This window comes from Triturus cristatus, chromosome 1_2 (genome assembly GCF_964204655.1).
Source record: "Triturus cristatus chromosome 1_2, aTriCri1.1, whole genome shotgun sequence".
NCBI classification, from domain to species: domain Eukaryota; kingdom Metazoa; phylum Chordata; class Amphibia; order Caudata; family Salamandridae; genus Triturus; species Triturus cristatus.
In genome coordinates this window covers 204,063,159-204,084,212 of record NC_140580.1, presented here as the reverse complement: position 1 = coordinate 204,084,212, position 21,054 = coordinate 204,063,159, and positions in this window count along the sequence as shown.

Sequence of the window (21,054 nt, the reverse complement as noted above, 5' to 3'; positions counted from 1 at the left end):
TTGGCACTATCTTTACTTAAAACATTACAAATGTGTGTCTTTGGTTCCCCTTATGGGATTTTTTTCAAATTTGACTCTATTTTTATTCTTAATTTTGTGATTTTTTATTGGTTTACATTTCAACTTTATTACTGTTTTCATAGTGTATAAACACTTGACACATTGCCTCTAAGTTAAGCCTCTCTACTCTGAGCAATAGCTACCAGAGGATTGAGTTCAGATTTATTAACTGAATTTAGTGTGTTCACCCGGACAAGGACTGTAATTATGAGGTGGGTGCTTCTTCCACGCAACTAATAAACAATTTTTTACACCAAGGAATCATAACAGTTAATGCTGGTGACTGGTTTGTAGGAAACTCCCTGGCCCTAAACCATCTACATTTTGAATCAGGTACTTTTGCTAACCTTTACCAAAAACCAATTCAATTTTGTGGTCTATGGTATTTGCTGTGGCCAACAGGACAAGCAGTACTGACAGAATTCTAAATGTTTGTCAGCCGCCCTTACTCATATGACAAGTATTGCCAACTCAGGAGCCGGGCCTGGATTCCAGAAAAGGAGCCACAAGGTATTTGGTGATCACTTTAAGTGTCTAAAGGATCTAATTATGCCTTTATAAGCAATGTTGTATCACAGGCATGTTTCAGACAGATAGGCATTCAATTCTTCTGCAGACATTAATTCATAATGTGAGCTATGGCTGGGGTTCCTCGCTGGTATGTTTTTGTAAAGATCAGGCCGGCCAAACATCTCATGAGCATGTGGTTGCACTCACTGTGCTAATGATGTGACTGTCCTCCTCTTCCGAAACTTCTATTGAAAGAAAAGTCTGCAAAAATGCTGATTGATCCATGTTAGGCACAGGGGACCCAAACATTCTAGACCATTTAAACCAGTGGGTGTGCTAGATGGAGAACGCTAAGTCTTGAATCTAATTTCATCTACATTCTTCTCAAATAAGTTCTGCTAAGGATAAACACATTTTATCATTCAAATCTCATCCTTTATTACTTAAATGATGAATCCCCATTTCTAACGAGGATTAATTCCCATTTCTAACAGTATTACCATAGAATTGATTCTAGAGACATTCAAAGTTAGGAAGATTTGTTTATCCACTACTTTGCAAGGTGTTTTTAAAAACGTTTCAATAATCGTGATGTTTTTTAAGTTTACAAACTTTAAAACGTGTGAGAAGACATTTGTTAGAAGAAGATATGTGGAAGTAAAATTTCACCCAAACATGGAAGGAAAAGTTATTAACCAAAAAGCTTTTGCAAAATAAATCTCTAGGCAAAATATTTTTTCCAAAAATGCTTTAACAAACAAAGTTGGAACTTCACTCATCATTAATAGATGTGTTAAAAATGTTGCCAACCTCTACATTTGCCAGTTGCAAATAGTACAGCAGTAACTTAAACTGATCACACAATTGTGTGTGTCCCAATTGCCATGGGTCACAATAAAATCAATCTATGCATGGAACACACCTTTCCCTTCTGGGCAATCAAGTACAATAAAAAGAATTGCTTGAGGTTAGATCAAAACCTGTTGATCAGCTTTTCAAATATTCTACCCGAATTTGCTAATTCTTTGGCATATTGCATATTGGATAGATCTCCAACTGACAGCACTTGGAAACAGACGAATATGAGCCCAATAAGTAGTAAGTTTGAATGCACACAGCATAGAAGAGTCCTAGGAAAGGGCAATATAGTATATTTTTGATAGGACAAACAAGAAAGTCACATGGATATACATTCATAAAGATTTTAAATATCTATGAAGTGAGTACATGTTTGATCCTAACGAAAATAGACATTGCAAAAGTATTAATGATCATCTCACGTAAAGTCCCCGACTGTTGTCTGAGATATAGGTGTTGGAGATAATAGTCTACCGTTTTCTTTCCACTTTTACTACTGCTCCTATTTCAAAAGGTTCACCCTGACAAAACACTCAGTGTGCTCCATTCACAGTTTTCTTACCTCTATCTGTGGCATGATGAATTATTGATTTTTATACCTCCGACAAACCCAATGCTCAGAATTTACTGATTTTATGCTTCTGTTTGATGATGTGACAAATTATAAGAAAATTGCTACAAATTCATGCTGAGCAGTCTGTGAATGACCTATGCTTGAAATATAGAGCGGAGAGTGGAAATGTTAAAAGACTTTTTAAGGATCTTAGGTAGACTGTTGGGAAGTGGAACAATGCCATGTGGTAGTTCCAACTTCCCTTAGGGAATGTTGATGTGACATTTGGTGGTCAGTTGCTGCCTAGTGTGTGCTACCGGTGTCTCGCTGTGCATCTTCTCTTAAGAATAAATCAACATTTAGAAGAATCCTTCAGTGTTTTTGTCCTTTGGATGTGAGATCCTTTTGGCAACAAGCGAGTCACCGGCACAAACCCATCGTGTACATCATTGTTACGAGGCAGGTGTATGAAGATAGATTATCCAGACCTACATCGAGAATCCAGGTACAGGGAGGAAACTGATTGGCTGGAAGCTAATGAGTCACCCTGCTTGCGCAAAAGTAACTTTAAGCCCAAAAGCCAGCAAATATTTCTCCTCGCGCAGTCGTGATACACATCAGCATCCAGTAATCTGTGTTCCAAAGTCAAGTCGGACGTGGATAGACGAGATTTACGTCACAGCCATTTTGAAAGGGTATCAAGAGGCATCATGGTCTAGTGGTGGCTTTTAAGGCAACGCTGTCAGTGGAACACGATGCTGACTTGCTACGTAGGCCGACGCGTCACCCTGGGCTCCCATTTACCTTCTGCACCATGGAAGAAGGTGGTGATTGATATTGTGGGACCATTTAATTTGTTGGCTAGCTCTTCTAGGTTTGCGTTGGTCATGATGGATTATTACACCAAGTGGCTGGAAATCAGATTTGTAAATGAAGTTATGTCAGGACTAGTGGTGGAATTTCTTAAGGATGTGTTTCTGAAGGAAGGTTTCCCTTCCACCGTGGCATCTGACAATGGAACCCAATTTGTGTCTGGTGAGGTGGAGTGTTTCTTGCAGACTAGTGTCATAAAGCATCTCAAGAGCTCACTGTATCACCCGCAAACCAATGGACTGATTGAGAGGATGAACAGAGTGTTAGGAGAATGTGTTCATAGGGCTGTAGCCAATAAGTGTTTGATGGTGAATGCGGTTAAAACCATGTTGTGGTTTAATCGCACGACTCCACATGTATTAACTGGTGATTCATAATTTGAAAAGTTATGTGGACGTAGAGACACTACATGTTTCTGTCCAGCTTGGATGAACAAATAAGTCAAGCATGGCAAGTGAACAGAGGAGAGTGTATGGAAACAACTTCAAGTGGTCCAGGATAAACAAAAGAAATATTTTGATGAGAATAATAAGGTTAAGGTTTTCAAAGTTGAGATTGGTGATACAGTACGTGTAAAAACCTGTGCATGTGAGGAAAGGTGGGTCTAAGTTTGGTCCATCTGTTAGGGCTTTAGAAGTTAAAAGGCAACAGTGTACGGGTTGAAGGTGGTGAATGGTGGAATATCTGTCAGGTGGTCAAGGTGGAGCATGTGGAAGAAAGGAGTGGCAGGGATGAAAAGTGTGAGGAATAGGTGAGTAAAGCATGGAAGCAATGAGTGTAAGTCGAGGTATAAGATGAAGTAGAGTAAGGACTGTACCTTTGCATTTTAGAATGTGATCTAGGTTGTTCCCAAGGTGTTCTGTGCTTTTAGCTTCCAATTCTTTAGCTGAAAACTGTGAGGTCTCAATACTTTGAGCCATTTAAATAGTATAATCTAAAGTGGGATTAACCATTGATAACTTTTGTTTCATAATCTTATCATTACAGTGGCATATATACTGATCTCTTACTAAATAATCAGCAAAGATTCAAATTGGCATTTCGCAACAAGCCTTGTAAGCACAGTAATATACATGTCCACATCTTCCCCTCGATTCTGAATTCTTTTAAAGAATTTATGATGAATTACCACCAAACTCGATTGCACATCAAGTCTAGTCTGCAGTTTTTTTACAGTCTCCAGCTATTCATCCAACTCATTACCACCCTCTGAACCTACTTCAGGTAAGTGTTTCAGTAAAGCCCTGCCCTCAAAACCTAATGAATGAAGTAGTAGATATTTCCTTCTCCCAGCACGGAAAAAAGTGCTCCAATTTCCCCCAAATATGTCTCAAAGACATCAAACCATTGTTTACATCTTATTGGATGCTCAGCTGGTGATTCTAAGAAAGGTGGTGGTGGAGTTACTGCCTGCATTATACTGTAAAAACGTCTAACAAGGCGAGGACTAAGAGATGACCGCACTAGCAGTGGACACTGTTTCCCTAAGGAATAGTATTAAGTGTACCTATCACAGTAACCAAATGTGCTTACTATACTTGGTTTCTTTAATAGAGAAACAATGATCTTCACCTGCAAATTACAGTGTGGAGAACATTGGCATGCATTGTGGAGAACATTGGCATAACTACACCTAATGTATATAATCCCAATACTACCATACAAGGGATTAATGATACACCAAGACAGTAGAATTATATATCCACCAACTGTGTGGATCAGCACTGGAGAGATGTCTGGAAGACACCAATAATTGTAAAATCTCCACAAGCTGTGTGGATCAGCGCTGGACAGTTTACTGACTGTACTGACTCTGGAAAAAAAAACAGTAGAAGAGATGTGTCTGCAAGATTTGCGAATCAGCACCAGTGTAGACAAAACTAAGGGTTACTGTGTGATCCGCTATATTCTGCTGAGCGGATCAGTGCAATGCCCTGATATGGGTTCAAAAATACCACTACATATTGCATGGATCAGCGCTGATGAACATATTACAGGAATCAACACAAGATCTGAATTGTGCCCGCATGCTGTGACAGTTGGCGGTCAGTTGCTACCTAGTGTGCACTACCGGTGGTTCGCTGTACATCTTCGCTTAAGAGTAAACTTACATTAAAAAGAATCCTACAGTGTCTTTGTCCTTCAGATATGACAACTTTGTATTTTTTAATTGTACATTTATAGCCAGTGTAGATGGGTGGTTAAATGCATCTACGAGGAGGTAGTGCCAGGTCACAGAGGGGCACCCTCTATATGCCCATGCCGCAAAATAGATTAATGTTATGTTTCACTTCATGGCTTGGTCTAAATATTTGAGTGTTCATGTTTACTCTGTGTGCAATAGTTTGTGTGAGCATGGAGTGTTTGTTTTGTGCTTCACTGCATGAGAACAGAAATCCATCTAAAAAATCCTGTTCGTGGATATCGATCAAAATAGAGACTGAAGGTGAGCCTGCTAAGGCCCTTTGTTTAGTGAGGAAATGTCTCTTCCCAGAAATATCACTGAGGCAGAATTCTGTAGTGGATGGTGGGAATGCCCTACCTCTTTGTGCCTTTGTTTTCCATCTAATGTGGTGTGGCAATTGGTTAGGTGGTGTCTGACCCAGAGGGAGAAAGGGTGCACGCAGCAGATCAGAGTTAAACGTGAAAGTGATGTATAGTTCTTAAGTGGTAATGGGGTCTTTGAAGTCAGTGTAGCTGGTCAGTGATGCACTAATGGGAGCATGGAAAGGCCACATATGCTGTTTCACAACCCAGATGATGCACAGGTGGTCACTTTACTTGGGCCTGCCCACACGTTTGTTTGCCTCACAGCCCTCCTGTGGCCTGATCATACCCTTGGCAGAATGCACACATTACAAATGACTTCTTTCTCTGGAAGAGCAGTTGAAGGTCCCTGGGCCAGCCTGGGTAGTGACAGCAATAATTCCGCCTGGAACACCACTTCCTCCAGACAGCAGTCCTCATGGCAGTTTTAAGCATTCAGTGCAGTCTCCATGTTCTCCTTTCAGACACAACAACAGATCATTTTCTTCAGCCCACATGCCATGGGATGGTAGCCACGTTTCCTGCTCAGGGTGTGATCCTTTCCCGGAACAGGTCTTCCATTTGATTTCATTAGATCACTTGTATACCTGGCTCACACACCATCTTACATTTCAAAAGTGTGGCAGTTGGTGCTGGATCAACGAGACACTCAATGCTGATGCAGCACTTGAAAGTCTAGCATGAACAAATCATGTCTAAGTGCATTCCCCTTTAAGTACAGTGTAGGATGATGACGATCATCCCATAATTTTCACCGTATTGCTCATGTCAGGGATCTCACAATATGTGAACTTGTATATCTTTCAGATAGCCCCTCAGTTGATTGATGGCTTGCTGTGTAGACCTTTTCAAGTGAGAGCAGTTGTAATAACCACCGCCACAGTCTTATTTAAGACATTGCTTCTCTTAGCCACTGTTGCATCTATCAGTAATAAGCTTACCCGTGCAGACAGGCTGGCTTGATCCAATGAGATTTGCTGACCAAACCCAGACAAACAACAACCTGGTTTTAATAGGTTGTAAAGTTACAGGGGGAAAGGAATGACCAGTTCAAGGGCATGCAGTGGGAAAACCCTAAAAAGGAGACAGGTATCTGTGGAATTCCCTGTTTATTCTACGATTCCAACTTTTTGGGAATATATATATATATGGATCATGGATTCTACAACACTAGTATACAACAAAAATTGAAGGATGGAATCCTTGAATTAATCTTAGTCTCTGGTAATTACTCAGGCAGCACCACCAGTCCATCATTATTTGGCACACCATGCATGACACCTCTGTTTGGAACCAGCCATGTGTAACCAATCTTAACCCTTCCCAGACATGAGTCCTGTGCACATTGTGCCACTGGAACCAAGCAATATCCAACGGATGCAAAAACAACAATTGATGGACAGAATGCAGAACAATGTCATACATTCACCCCAGTACAGAGATCTGGGCCTAAATCCATCATTTTTTTGCTCACCATGCCATTCCAGTTTGAACCCAGCCATATGCAAATCAGTCTTCACCCTGTGCCTCATGGGAACAGTCCAGCCCGAACTGCCAAGCCAGGTCCTCCCTGGACTGGAAACAAGCATCCTAGGACCGGTTTCGGGGTTCCACCCCTCTTCAGCCAGGATAGCTTGATTCCATGGGCATGGAGAGCACGGGACCCACGTCTGAGCATACCCGTCCCACTCGGGGTGACAAATGCAAAAACAACAATTGATGGACAGAATGCAGAACAAACTGGGGTGGCATGGTGAGCAAAAGAATGATGGATTTAACCCAGATCCCTTGACTGGGGGAGAATGTTTTGATTTGTTCTGCATTCCGTCCATCAATTGTGTGTCTTATATCCAACCGATGAGCCTTAATAAGGGCAAAAACTGACTTGGGTTGCTTCTTTTCCAGTCCAGGGAGGACTTGGCCTGGCAGCTCAGGATGGACTTTTCCTATTGGAGCAGCCGTCAATACTGATCTGCATATGGTTAGACCCGAACTGAGGTGGCATGATGTGCAACATACCAATAGCCTGGAATGCGGCCTCGAGTAATTACCAGTGGCTGAGATTAATTTAAACATTCCATCCATCACTTTTTTTAATACTTCAGTGTGACGCCCTAAGTGGGATGGGTATTCCCTGATGTGTTCGTTGCACACTGTCCGGCTGGAAACAGAAGTGCAGCCTGGGGCGGCTCAGATTATTCCATCCTATGTGAGATGGCAATTCTGCACAAGGAATATCAATCGTTAGCACATAACGAAGTGAAAACCTAAATACTATCTACGTCTGTATGACGCGGGTAACAAAGCTGGAACATTACTGGCAGAGGTGCATTGTGTCTGCAGTCTACAGGGAGGCAATATAAAAACATAAGCCACAGCTCAGGAGATAATTACAAAGAAAAATAACAGTTATAACTTATGATGGTCCAGTAATGAAGTACCCACAAACATATCAAATAATTATTTGTTAATAAACAGATATAAAATACTCAAATACACAATGATACAATGGTGCCGCCGTTATACTGTTTGCGCTGCAGTGTCCGCAGTGCCACTCTTGCCCTGTCCCTGTTCCAAAACAGTTTCCGGACCTCTCCCTCTATTCTGGTAAAGATCTCTTCCGGGACCTTATGATATGTGTTCTGGAGGATGTATAGGAGTATTCGCATAGTTATAATCTTTTACATAGCAACCCTCACTAGTAGTGTTAGTTGTAAAATCTTCCACTGTTAAACATCTCTGTGGAAGCCTGTCATTATTCTCCAAATTAGTACAGGTGGCCTGTACACACGTGATCCTAGTCAGCAGCACAAATACTGCGTATCTAAAGTTCAAACAGGCATATACACAGCATTATAACAGTAGTCCAATGTTGCGTTTTTCTCTTTGTTTAATGCAGATCAGATGCCCAGCCAACACGTGTTTCGTCAGGTTAGAGACCCACGACTTCTTCAGGGCTAAAAGATGTACAATGGCAAGGTATCAGACACTGTTCCATACTAAAAGACAGATGTTAATAGTAGGCGACAATAGTGACTCAAGTGCAAACTACACCCGGGGTAACATATCAAAACATTAGAGATCATGAACAGAAGAACGGTATGAACCTGTGGATAACCAAGGAGCCCGTGAGGTGTGAGTGTGTCAAACAATAAAATACAGTTAACAGAGAGATCTATGCCAGCGCAAATAAAGTCAAATTGTCAAGTAGCGCCATATTCAAACCGTGACTAATGGTCCTCAGTAAATATATAATCCTAATGTACACAGTATGGTAAAATGATTCTGTTCTTACAGTAAGCATAGGTGTTTAGCGATTCAAATAGTAAGTAAATAATTTGTTTGAGTAGATAGCAGGACAGACAGAGCAGAAGGAAGGTTTGAGGGAAAAGGAGAAAAAGGTAATCAAGAGTGTACTAAATGTTCTGAGTGGTGAGATTTGCTAACCATGAGAGGAGAACTTCTTACCTATTGGACAGATGGACTGTGTGGAGACCGATCTGTAAATACAAGAGTGTGTAAATAACCCCAGTAAATCTTCAGTCCAGATATAAGCTCGATAATAGAGTTCGGGCGTATACATGGAAGTAGATAAGGGAGGAGGGAGGCTCACCTCAACGCCGGTTGTACTTCCGTCCCGGCTGAGATGGGTGAATGTCTCCAGGAGATGGACGTTAACTTGAAAAAAGGATAGTGCCACGAGAAGTGAACTGGGGACAAAGGTGGGAACGGTATATTACCAGAGGAGAAACTGTCTGTGCCAAGCAATAAACCAGACCTATGAAAGTTGGGCCAAAATGGAACCCCTGTCTAAACAAAATCACAGAAACCACCAATTACGGTAGGTGTAATGTGAGGAATCCCGCAGGCTAAGAAGTAATGCATATCGTGATTAGATGCATGGATGGGCACACGTCTAGTTTGTTTGGTAGCAGAGATCCAAAGTGACTTACACCATCGAAAACTCAACATGCAGAGTGGGAAAATGCGCAACCCTGTAGTACTGTCACATAAATTAAAAGCAGAGAGTAACGAGTCAGCGCGGGTTTATTGTACGCAGCGATGCAGTTAGTAGAATACTAGTCCCACATCAATTCACGCAACGGCTGAAATTGCCGTGGTGAGAGGCGAGGTATGCCTGCTAAAACCTGGCTAGGGAGGGCGCATACATAGAATAGTGGTGGAGACCACATATGTTACAAATACTTAATGCATACCTCCACAGCGTGACTACGAGTAAGTCACAGTAATCTAAATCTGTGCAAACGGTCTATTTCAGACATTTTCCCTAGATTTCCTACCCTCAAGCATTCCTCAAATGTTGTCAGTTCTGGGGCACGCCCCCCGTCCCCCCTCAAAAAATATATCACCCTGGCTACCGGCCTGATTAAACACACACACAGCTCAGCCACAAACATTAGTCACCAGGTCCTTGACTACAGTTGTAAGGCAACATAGCCTGTACAACTGGAGCAGTGACGGTTGCTGTACAACTGGAGCAGTGAAGGTTGCTGTACAACTGGAGCAGTGACGGTTGCTGTACAACTGGAGCAGTGAAGGTTGCTGTACAACTGGAGCAGTGAAGGCTGCTGCACAACTGGAGCAGTGAAGGTTGCTGTACAACTGGAGCAGTGACGGTTGCTGTACAACTGGAGCAGTGAAGGTTGCTGTACAACTGGAGCAGTGAAGGCTGCTGTACAGCTGGAGCAGTGAAAGCTGCTGTACAGCTGGAGCACAGAAGGTTGCTGCACAACTGGAGTAGTGACGGTTGCTGTACAACTGGAGAGTAGTGACGGTTGCTGTACAACTGGAGCAGTGAAGGTTGCTGTACAACTGGAGCAGTGAAGGTTGCTGTACAACTGGAGCAGTGAAGGCTGCTGTACAGCTGGAGCAGTGAAAGCTGCTGTACAGCTGGAGCACAGAAGGTTGCTGCACAACTGGAGTAGTGACGGTTGCTGTACAACTGGAGAGTAGTGACGGTTGCTGTACAACTGGAGCAGTGAAGGTTGCTGTACAACTGGAGCAGTGAAGGCTGCTGTACAGCTGGAGCACAGAAGGTTGCTGCACAACTGGAGTAGTGAAGGTTGATGTGCAACTGGAGCAATGATAGGGGCGTAAAACAAGCCCCCCCAGCCCCCGCGTTGCGGGGGAGGGGGGGGCGCGCTCCAGGGGCCCCCTCAGCACGGAGCCAGTAAGCACTACACATCATTCTGTTTCTGTGACCGTCTGGGATTTTGATGGCGTGGGTGAAAAACAGCTGGTAGCGGGAGGTTATTGAAGACCGGAGGCTAAGGGTCATGAAAACTGCAGAGGCAAGAAAAACCTCAGAGAATTTGCATAGCTGTCTCAGAACAATTGCATCTGTTTCCTTTCTCCGTGCTTTTTAAATCTTTTCAAAGAAACATAATATTCTACAACAGTGAGCAATATGGACAAGTGCCTCGCACACACTATCTCCCAGAAGAAGGGTTTTTCTCTGCTTCATTGAAGAAAATAAATTAATATAGTTCCTTATCCAAGAACACTCTCCCCGTCAACAACTGACCAAAGTGACAACTTTCTGACACCGATTCTACTCCAAACGACCCCTGCGGGCTTTTGGTACACTGAAGCAGACAGCTACATATGATATTAACTAGGTTCGGTATGAGAGCACCATTCGGAGTTCTGCTATTAAAAATGGGGGTAGGGGAATACAATAATACCGTTTTTTTAGGTCTCGCCTGACCCAGTGCATGCGCTGGTCTGGCGAGACTTCTTGAGAGGGCTCCAAAAAGTGCTACCAGGCCAGCCTAGAGCTACAGTGCATGTGCGCGGGCGCGCGCGCGGCTTTTACCGCAATTACTTTCACTTTCGCGGCCGCACGGCCGCTTGGCATAGCCAATAGGTCTCGCTTTTGGGACCTTATAAGCATTTAATTATGCAACTGTTGCATGGCTAAACACTTCTAAGGTCCCAAAGGCGAGACCTATTGGCTATGCCAATGCTTGTTTTAAAACTGTTACAAGACACTCAAAATTACGTTTTCACCCCACAAATGCCACCAGACTTTCCCTGAAAAATCTTGTGGGGGAAAAAGCGCAGGATGAAGCAATATCTGCAATACTCAGAATTTTGATTTGGGACAACACCCTGTTTGCACCGTAATGGCGATTTTCCTGCTGAGTTGTAATGGGACCCTGAATTGTCTTTGTCCCTCTAGATCAAAGATGTGGTGAAAAACCCTACCCACTCATTATCTCTGCGTAGAAGAGTGTGCACAATGCTGCAGGCCGATTAGTAAAATACTACAATGACTAGCCCCTCAAGTTATCTATGTGGCCAAAATGGCCCAGCTTAGTGCACACTTGTCTTCCCAATTCGATTCAAATACTAAAGAGGCCATGTGGTCAGGTGAAGCTTCAGAGGGAGAATGTCCTATGTGGTACGTAACTCGAATAGTTAATTTTGTTCACTTACTAGAATAGCCAAAAAACGGAGGCTTTCTTCATCCACTACCAAAAATCTTGACAAATGAATGGGTATTGCGGACATTCTGGAACTTATGTTTAGAGTATCACAGGAGCACAGTACAGTTGAAACTACTTCACCTAGTAGGTTTTTTTTAACAAAAACAAAATGCAGGTCCCTAGCAACCTTACCACTAGCTCTAAAAACTGCACGAAGCCAGCTTCCTCTGCAACCTCTGCTTGGTCCAAAAGGAGGGCAAAGGGCAAAAGTTTGAAATCAGTGGTGGACAAGATTTCCTGATTACTTTAAAGGTACTTCAAAATGGTGGGCTGGGGCGTAACACAGACCCGCGCAGCCACCGCGGTGCGGGGGAGGGGGCGGGGCGAGCTGCAGGGGCTCCCTCAGCACAGTACTCAGGCCTGACAGCTCCGGATTAAATACGCAGCGGGGGCCTTTGCAGGGGGGCCCCTTCAATTTTCGTTACGCCACTGAGCAGTGAAGGTTGCTGTACAACTGGAGCAGAGAAGGTTGCTACATGTTCAGGCATATAACCTTACAGAAACCCCACGGTGTCTACACATTTTGTCCCACTGCATATGTATTCATATTTCCATAACAGGTAAAGTACATCACTGCAGCAGAAGCATGCAGAAACTCCTGTTGTCCCCAGCTTTCTTTCCCATGTCCTTGCCAGGACAGGAGGCGGATGAGAGGCTCATTTGAGATACAAGAGAACACCGGTCTGGTCTGCAGAAAATCCATGGCATGCCTATCAAGGGCAAATTAGTAGGCAGGAACACCGACTCTCAGCCATATACATGTTTTGCCTAGTCATCTCTCACAGCACTCACAACAAATGTGGCCCACTGACACAGGCTCCCATAGTGTTTAATTTATGATGGAGATTTTAGGTGCTGGGCACCTCCACTCATTTTTGGAGATCAGAACTTATTTTTGACCATAAGGCTTTGACTCAGAAAAAAAAAGAAAAAAAAGGCAGAAACTGAAGAAAGAATGGGGAAGAGAAAGATAGCAAACAGTGACAAAGAGAGACCTGCAATAGTGAGATAAGGTGGAAGAAAGAGGCATGAGGTGGACTCATGCCTAGGCAGCCTTGTATTTGGCAACCCCTGTTTTGGTCAGTGCCAGCACCTGTCTTCTAAGAGATGGTTAGGGCCGCTGCAGATATATTTGTGTCCAAATTCAAATGGGCACAGGATATCCATGGGTTGCATTATAGAAAGGCCCTGAGGGTGCAAAAAGCAATTGTGCCCCTGAAAATTTGAGTATTGTAGAAAAGGGAGGCCACATATGCTTGTCCGGCCTCTTGTAGAATATAGATTGTGCCAGCGCTGACTTTGCACTGAACCAATCACAACGCTGCATTCCCTTATTTGCAAGATGGTGTGGCTCCATACAAAAGAGGAAACGCTTTGCCTTTGTGCCCTTGACACAAATGGGTGCAGCGGATAAGAAGCTGTCAGAGGGCCCCATAGATTGCCTCCTGCGAGCATCCCTAGGGAGGGAGGCACAGGGGTCAGAGGGAAACCCTGGAGTTTGCATTAAGGTGGGTGAAGTAATGCACTGCACCCACTTGGCTGGGGTGCTTTGCCCCCTTCGAAACAGAGGCCGGTCCAACTAAAGTGAAAGATAGGGCCACCATGGCCCTATCTTTCACTAATTCACTCTCCTCAAGACAGGCGTGAGCTGTCAGCGTTCACATCTGCACAGATGATTTAGAGAGATGCCTGCCCTGCCTGGTCTGCTCTGGGTGCACTGAGTTAAGTTCAAAAGAAAAGAGGGAGTGACCCCTTTGTATTTATAGGGACGAGGTCTTCAAGTCAACACAAGGAAAGAGTTCCCGGAGTCAAGCAAGTATGCTAAGTATGCCAAGAAGGAGAGACTTCTTGGGTCCTTGAGCTAATTAATCTACACAGGTAAATTTCTTATTACCTCTATGCCCATCTATCAATGATTCTTGCTGGTAATGACACAGTACAATCTATGATCTTAAACAACATACTATAGAAACAAAAATAGTTAAAACATCAATTTATTATGTGTAACAGATAGATACATAATTATGTAGTCGATAAAATACTAAATGTGACCTTTCCTCCCACTTAAAGGTTACAATCTAGTGACAAACATTAAAAAAGATCAAATCTAAAAAACAGACTGCCTGGTCTGCTCTGGGTGCACCGAGTTAAGGACACAGTCCAGCCCAGTTCGAGACACTGTCTTATTCGGGCCTAGAGCTAACATATGGCACTGCTAAATATACATTAAAAAGACGCCCTGGACAATGGGAAGGGAAAAGCCTGGCTGAAGGTCAGAGGCGCACATATGGGCGCCCGAGTGTTGCGCTACAAAAGCGCCGCGGGCCTGGGAGACGGGCACACACATTCAAGCAAATTGGAAAGCCATAAAACTCTATTACAGCAAATCAAACACCAGTCAGACTGACAGCGATTAGCATGAAATGAACACACAGGGACTTAATGAGGTCTGCCGAGGCCGGCTTGGTGAATTAACTTGCCAGGTCTAGCAAGACTCCCAGCTCTTTTTTTTCAATGATTTGAAAGTATCCGCGCTGCCTCGTTAAAGTTCCTGATGGGAGGCTCCTGGCCCTTTTGCCGAGGATAAAATGGGTAATTACATCTCGAGAAGCACTGGGTGAAGAAAAACATACACGAGCAGGCCTTCCCGCAGGTCCCTTTGAGCATGCCACGAGGACCTAGCGCAAAATAAAGGATCTGGGGCAGACATTCTGAAACCTATAGAATGAACAGTCGCCAGCAGGAACCTTAAATCACGCGCAGCCACAACCCCTAAATATCTGTGAACGTTACTAATAAACTAATGCCAGATAAAAGCAAGGACATCTAAGAGGGACTTTGGGAAAGGGCCGTTAATGGTGTTACAACATACATAATACAGTACAAAATAAACATTCACACATGTATACATCATACGGAATCTCATTGTACATGGTTGATTATTTAAAAGCACTCTCGCCAACTCGAGCTCGGGAATGCCCTTTTTCCTCAGTCATTTCTTTCCACAGATCACTGCGGTTGAAGAGTAAGTAAGACTGCGACAAGGCGAACTGAAACATTTGGAAATAATTACGGATTTTACTTTCAGGAAAATGATAAGGAAATTATTAGAAATCTTAAAAGACACATTTACAATACTCACTTCATACATTTACAGCTTATTTTTTTTTTTTAAATAGAGTGAAATCGATTTGCTGAAGTTATCAATGGGGAACAACAGTTTTTTTCTAAAACAAAATATATCAAAACACTGAACTCTCACAGGACTGAAGCAGCACTTTATAGTGTAAGTGCCAGTGAGCATGACTCACTTACAGAAGGATTCAAAGCCTAGGGCAGATTTAGAAATTCAAAATGTCCATACATAGGGGCAGATTTATCAATCTTTCACGCAGAGCAGCACAGAAAAATAAGTCGTTGTGCGGCGCTGCGCTGCGTGAAAGGAGAGGGAGAGGACAGGAATGCGCCAAATCTCTCAATATACAGCACATTCCTGTCCTCTGTCTGAGCTGGAGCACAATCAGCAGCAAAGTCCCAATCCAGGCATGCTTACGCCAGGGAGCAAGGGTGCCTGCGTTACAGGCGGGATTGTTTTTGTGCAGAAGGGACACCTTCCTGCACAGAAGCAATCCTTAAAGACATACTCCTCTTTCTAAGTGGGGTGCAGAGTGCAGCACACTTAGAAAGAAGAAACAATGAGGAGTAATAAATATATATTCTCCTCATTGTGCCTCTGGTGGAAGGCGTTAACTTTTGACGGATTCCTAGGTCTACCAGTGTTGGTGAATCTGGGAATGCCTCAGAATACGAGGGGATGCATGGGAAAACCCACAATCCACATATGTAACGCCCCCATAACAGAGAGCATCGCAAGGCAGTGACTTCTGCTGCCTTGCATTACTCCATATCTACCAATCCACGCAGGGCCATGCAAAAATAGCGCCTAAAAGCAAATAGACCTTGAAGAGTTAATTGGTAGCGCTGAACAGGGACAAAGTTAAGAGTTCAGGTTGCCTGCAAAGGCGCACAGGCCGGGTACAGAAGCCAAGCAGGACCAGCTGGGCTAAAGTACTTTAATCCTTGTCGCAGCTTGAGATGCATCGTTGATCCCCATGCAGTTGGGGTGCTGTGCCGGATTGCTCCAAGTAACTGCAGTGATGCGTTGGTTCCATCGAGTGAAGTGCTGGATCTGAGTGCAGCATCTCTGAATGTAATGCACCAGGGTAATCCATGCCAGAAGGGCAATACGTTGATCTTCTCCATGCAGTGGCGGCAATTCATTGGTTCTGAAGCTGTAGTTCCGGCGGCGATGTGGCGGTTCCGAGTGTGGTGCACTGATCCAGTCGCTGCAACAGCGATGATGCGTCAATCCCGATCTCACAGCAGGCAATGTGTCAGTTCAGATTGGCGCAGCAGCGTTGATACGCATATTCTGGCAGGGGCAGCACTTTAATCTCACTTCCAAGGGCCATGGATTGGATTGGCTCTACTTGGCAGATCAAGATTTACAGGAAGTAAAGTCCAGGTGCTGAGTTGAAGATTAAAGTGAAGTCTTTGATATTCCTGAGACTTGACAAACAGAGGGAAAACCAGCAAGCCCTTGGAGAGTACTTAGGTTCTGGGGTGTAGAGATGCACGTCCAGTACTTCTCAGTTCCAGGCAAGCAACAGCATCCGGGCCAACACAGCAAAGCAGTTCAACAAAGTGGCAGTCCCTCCTGGCAGCACAGAAGTCCTTCTACCTGGTAGAATGTCCTCAGTTCAAGAAGTGTTCTGATTTGGTGGTGTCAGAGGTACATTACTTATACCCTGTTGGGCCTTTCAACTAGAAAGACTTCAAAGAGATGCTTTGAAGTACTCTGGCTCCAGACTTACTCCAGGAGGGTATACAATCCTTTGTGTGAGGACAGGGATCAAGGCCTTTCAGGTGTAAAGTTTCAGCTCCTCCCTTCCATCCTGCCCAAGATGACCCATTAATATGTGTGTGGCTACTCAGTCACACCTACCCTCTCTTTGTGTGTGTCTAGAGGGAATGCATGAACCCAACTGCCACCCACTCCAGATGTGTATTCCAGAGGAAGGCAAAAGGCACTAAATGGGTTGATTAAGAAAATGCCAACTTTCTAAAAGTGCCAATTTCAGAACTGCAATTTAAAAAGCAACTTCACCATCTGTTGTGTTTTTAAATTGTGAATCTAGAGACACCAAATGTGAGTTTCACATCTCTTTCCAATTGCAAATTACACTTATAAAATATAATAGGGCAATCCAGAAGTTAAACTAATGAAGAGATTTGCCTTGTAGTAGTGAAAAACAATTGTAAGTGTATTTCACTACCAAGAACATGTCCTACCTTTTAAATATACTGCACCATGACAAGGGGCTGTCCAGGGCCCACCTTAGGGGTGGCCTATATGTAATAAAAAGTAAGATTTGGCCTGGCAAGTAGGTTAACTTGCCAGGTTGAAAATGCAGTTTAAAACTCCACATACAAGCTCTGCAGTGGCAAACCTGAGACATGTTGAAAGAGCTACTTAAGTGGGTGGTAGAATCAGTGTTGCAAGCCCTCTAGTAGCATGTATGTTACAGGCTCTGGACACATGTGGTGCACTAGGGACTTATAAGTAAATCAACTATGCCAATTGTGGGTAAAACCAATGTTACCATGTTTAAAGTAAAGAGCACATGCACTTTGACACTGGTTAGCAGCGTTAAGGTGCTCAAATTCCTAATGCAAGCAAAAACAAAGTCAGCAAAAATAGGTCAGGGTAAACCACACCAAGGAGTCCAGGTCTAACACAAATGAAGTTCCACCTGGAGATTTCAACTGTGACAAAGTCTTTGGGTGGAATACTGGGGAAAGCATGCAGGAATAGACATGGTAAATCCGATTTCCTCATTTTATATTCCAAACAATTATAATTACAGTAATTTTACACCTCTGAAATAACCAGGACTCTCAGTGAAATTCGGGTGAAATTCTGCAGATTACTAGGCACCACTCATAATGAAAACCTATTGCCATCTAAAGATACATTTTGTATATTTGCTGGATTATGAAGGAAAGCGAAGACAAATCATGTCTGCAAGCACATTAGTGAATGTTAAATGCTTTAGGTGAGGATTTCTATGATCAAATGTATGTACAAGAATAAATGTTTGGAGGAAGCTTCAAGCACTTCTAACATGGTCAAAGTGTTTAGCGATTTGAAAAACTCTTTACCGGTCGAAAGCATTACTCAACCAGTACATCGGAAATTTATAACAAAATAAATGAACGATAAAGTCAAACTAATGATTTGAGAAGCCCTGCTTTCGTTTAGCAGCTTACCCAAGCAGGACTCCAGCATTAAGTGAAAATTGAGTATTTGGTCTTGTTCTTTGCATTTTCGATGAGCAAGTAAACTGAAACGCACATTGCAAGTTGTTTGTGGGTTTTATGTGCTTTGAAGATGAAGGTTCCTGCTTTCATCCTTTCTAAATGAATCATTTCATAGAAATTGTGTAAATGAAACCAAAATGTGAAATAAACTTATTGGCTCTCATTTGCAATAGGCTGGAACAGCAGAATGCTCATCTGCTCCTCTGGCACTGTAACCCTCCTATTTTGTGTACCACAGGTTATGGGCATGGCACTGGTGGAAAATCACTTGTTAATGAGTTCCACCAAGGCTAGGGATAACTGTGAGATCAATAGACATATGGTAAGAGGTTCTCCACCTTGCCTTGTGGAGTTAAGTATATGAATGACGACCACAAAAGGTGCATCTTCAGAAAAAGTTAAGTATGGTGTCCTTAGAATATGTGGTGTATGTTGGACAAAGCAGATATGTATACACGGGTACTGTGGTATACTGATACATCACTAGCATCTGCTTTCAGTTGTACGCAACATGATCAGAAAGACAGTATCTCCCAAAAAGGGCCTCGTTTGCTAAACTTTATGAAAGGGGTAGCAAAGTGAAACCCTTCACCAGCGAATTCAGGTGAAGTGGGCAACATCCGACTTCATGAAGAAAGGCAGAGTTTCTACATTTCTTCTGAGGTTAAGTTTTACTGAACTCAAATCATTCCATGGAATGTGGGCCACATTACAGACACGGTGCTCTGCAGCGCACCCTTAGTGTGTGTGCCAGGCGCAAATAGGACAGTGCATCATAGCACAGCAAATGTGCTGCTCTCAGTGCCGATGCCAACCCACATCTGTACTGGGAACAGATCATTAGTTGTATGAAGCTGTCATCCTGTCTTTCACTGCAGGTGGCACCGAGGCCTGGATTTCAGAGGAGATCAGAGCTCCCTCTGCAGGTGGGTGCATGAGTAACTCCTCAGGACCACTGTGCTCCCCTCGAAAGAGAAGTTCTCAGGGAGGCGCACTAACCGTGTGCTGCCTCTATGCAGCACACAGTCAGTGCACCTCTGGACTGCCTCTTTTCTTCTATGCCAGCATCTGTAATATGACGCAGGCCCAAAAGCAAATTATTTCCTAATTTGCTTGTGGACGACCCCCATGCACGTGAGCGAACGGTCCCTTAATATCACGCCAGTGCACAGTTCCTGCCAGTGTGATCTGTATAATGGAAAGGGCTGCACACTAGTATGTGAACCCATCTGTAACACCAAAGTGTCTTGCACCTTAGGGGACTTTATTTAATACGACCCTTGATATCCTACCCAAAATGAATGCACTTCAAGCTGCAGCTATGAGCGAAGGGAGGTATTACAATAACCACTGCTCAGCAGCCACACACCTTCACGTCCTCTGTACCAGATTAGGCCAGGGCTAAAATTCCGTTCCGCTCGTGGAAATTGCAATAATTAGAAATTTTCGCGTTCCGCGGAGAGCGCGAAAATGTCAAAATTTCCGCAGTCCGCATTTTACCAGAAATTTTTTGCTTGCTCGCGCTGTAAAATAATACATTCTCACGTGCGCGCGATCGCCTTACCTGAATCCCCGCGTTCGCCGACAAGTTTTGCCGATCCGGTAGCGTTCTCCACGAGATGTTGGATAGTTGGTAGCCATTTGCGCTGTCTCGCGACAGTCCGCGCCCGCAGTAATGTCATTCGTCACGCGATCATGTCTTTCTTCTCGCGATCATGCACCGCGAGACAAGTGAAAATAAGATGGCCGCGCCCGCGAGCATCCGCATGAATAAGTTGGCGAGCCGCGACTACGCAGAAAATACCGCGAACGGGCGGGAAAAAAACTTCTGCATCTTCGCGATATTTCCGCGTGTTTGCGGAGATTTTTAACATTTTCGCGATAATTTGCGAAAGTGAATTTCGCAAATTCCGCCCACCCCTATACCAGATGCCCTGCCTGGAGATCACCACTGTAACTGAATGTAGGGATGCATCACCACTTTGGATGATAAGTAGCTTCCCAGCTGCATGCCGATAACCTTGTACTGCAATAGAAGGTGTTCACTGCTGCTCAAGTCCCCTCCCCCTTTTTTGTAATTTCTCCAGTTTTTCGCTGCGTGAAACTGGCAAAGGTCACAAATTTTAGAATTGTGAAGTGACCTCTAACAAGGATTGATGCTGTAGTCATGCTCTGTACCTCATCTTGATCAAACATTATATGTAACACACAGATTGAGATCAGAATTGCTGGTCACTTTAGACAATGGGCCAGATGTACAAAGCATTTTACTGGTGGCCGTTTGCGACCGCATTTTTCTTTTGCGATTGGCTATTAGGAGGAGGCATGTTTAGGACCTCCCTTCCTAATACCGAATAGCACTGGTATGTATGAATGTTTTGTTACCGTAATGCGGTTGCAAAACAAAAATAAATGCATATATTTTGTTCAAACACACCAATACAAACTGTACAAATGTGTACAAATTGACCTAGGCCTGCTTAAGCCCTTTCATCAGGAGCAATAACTTGTGAAATTCCCCAACCCGCAGCTTAGAATGTCTCCATGCCTGAAATATCGAGTCAGGAAACTTAACACCTCAGACACTAGACTGGAACCTGTTGCATGCTGCATGGTCAGGGGCTGCAGGCAGGAGCAGAGCCAAGCTTCTAGTTGACTCCTGTAGCAGCATGGGAGAGCAGACAATGCTGTCCGCAGACAGTCTTAAGACTGGCCTGATGCTTCAGCCATAAAACAGCACCAACAGCCTTTCCACCCACACTT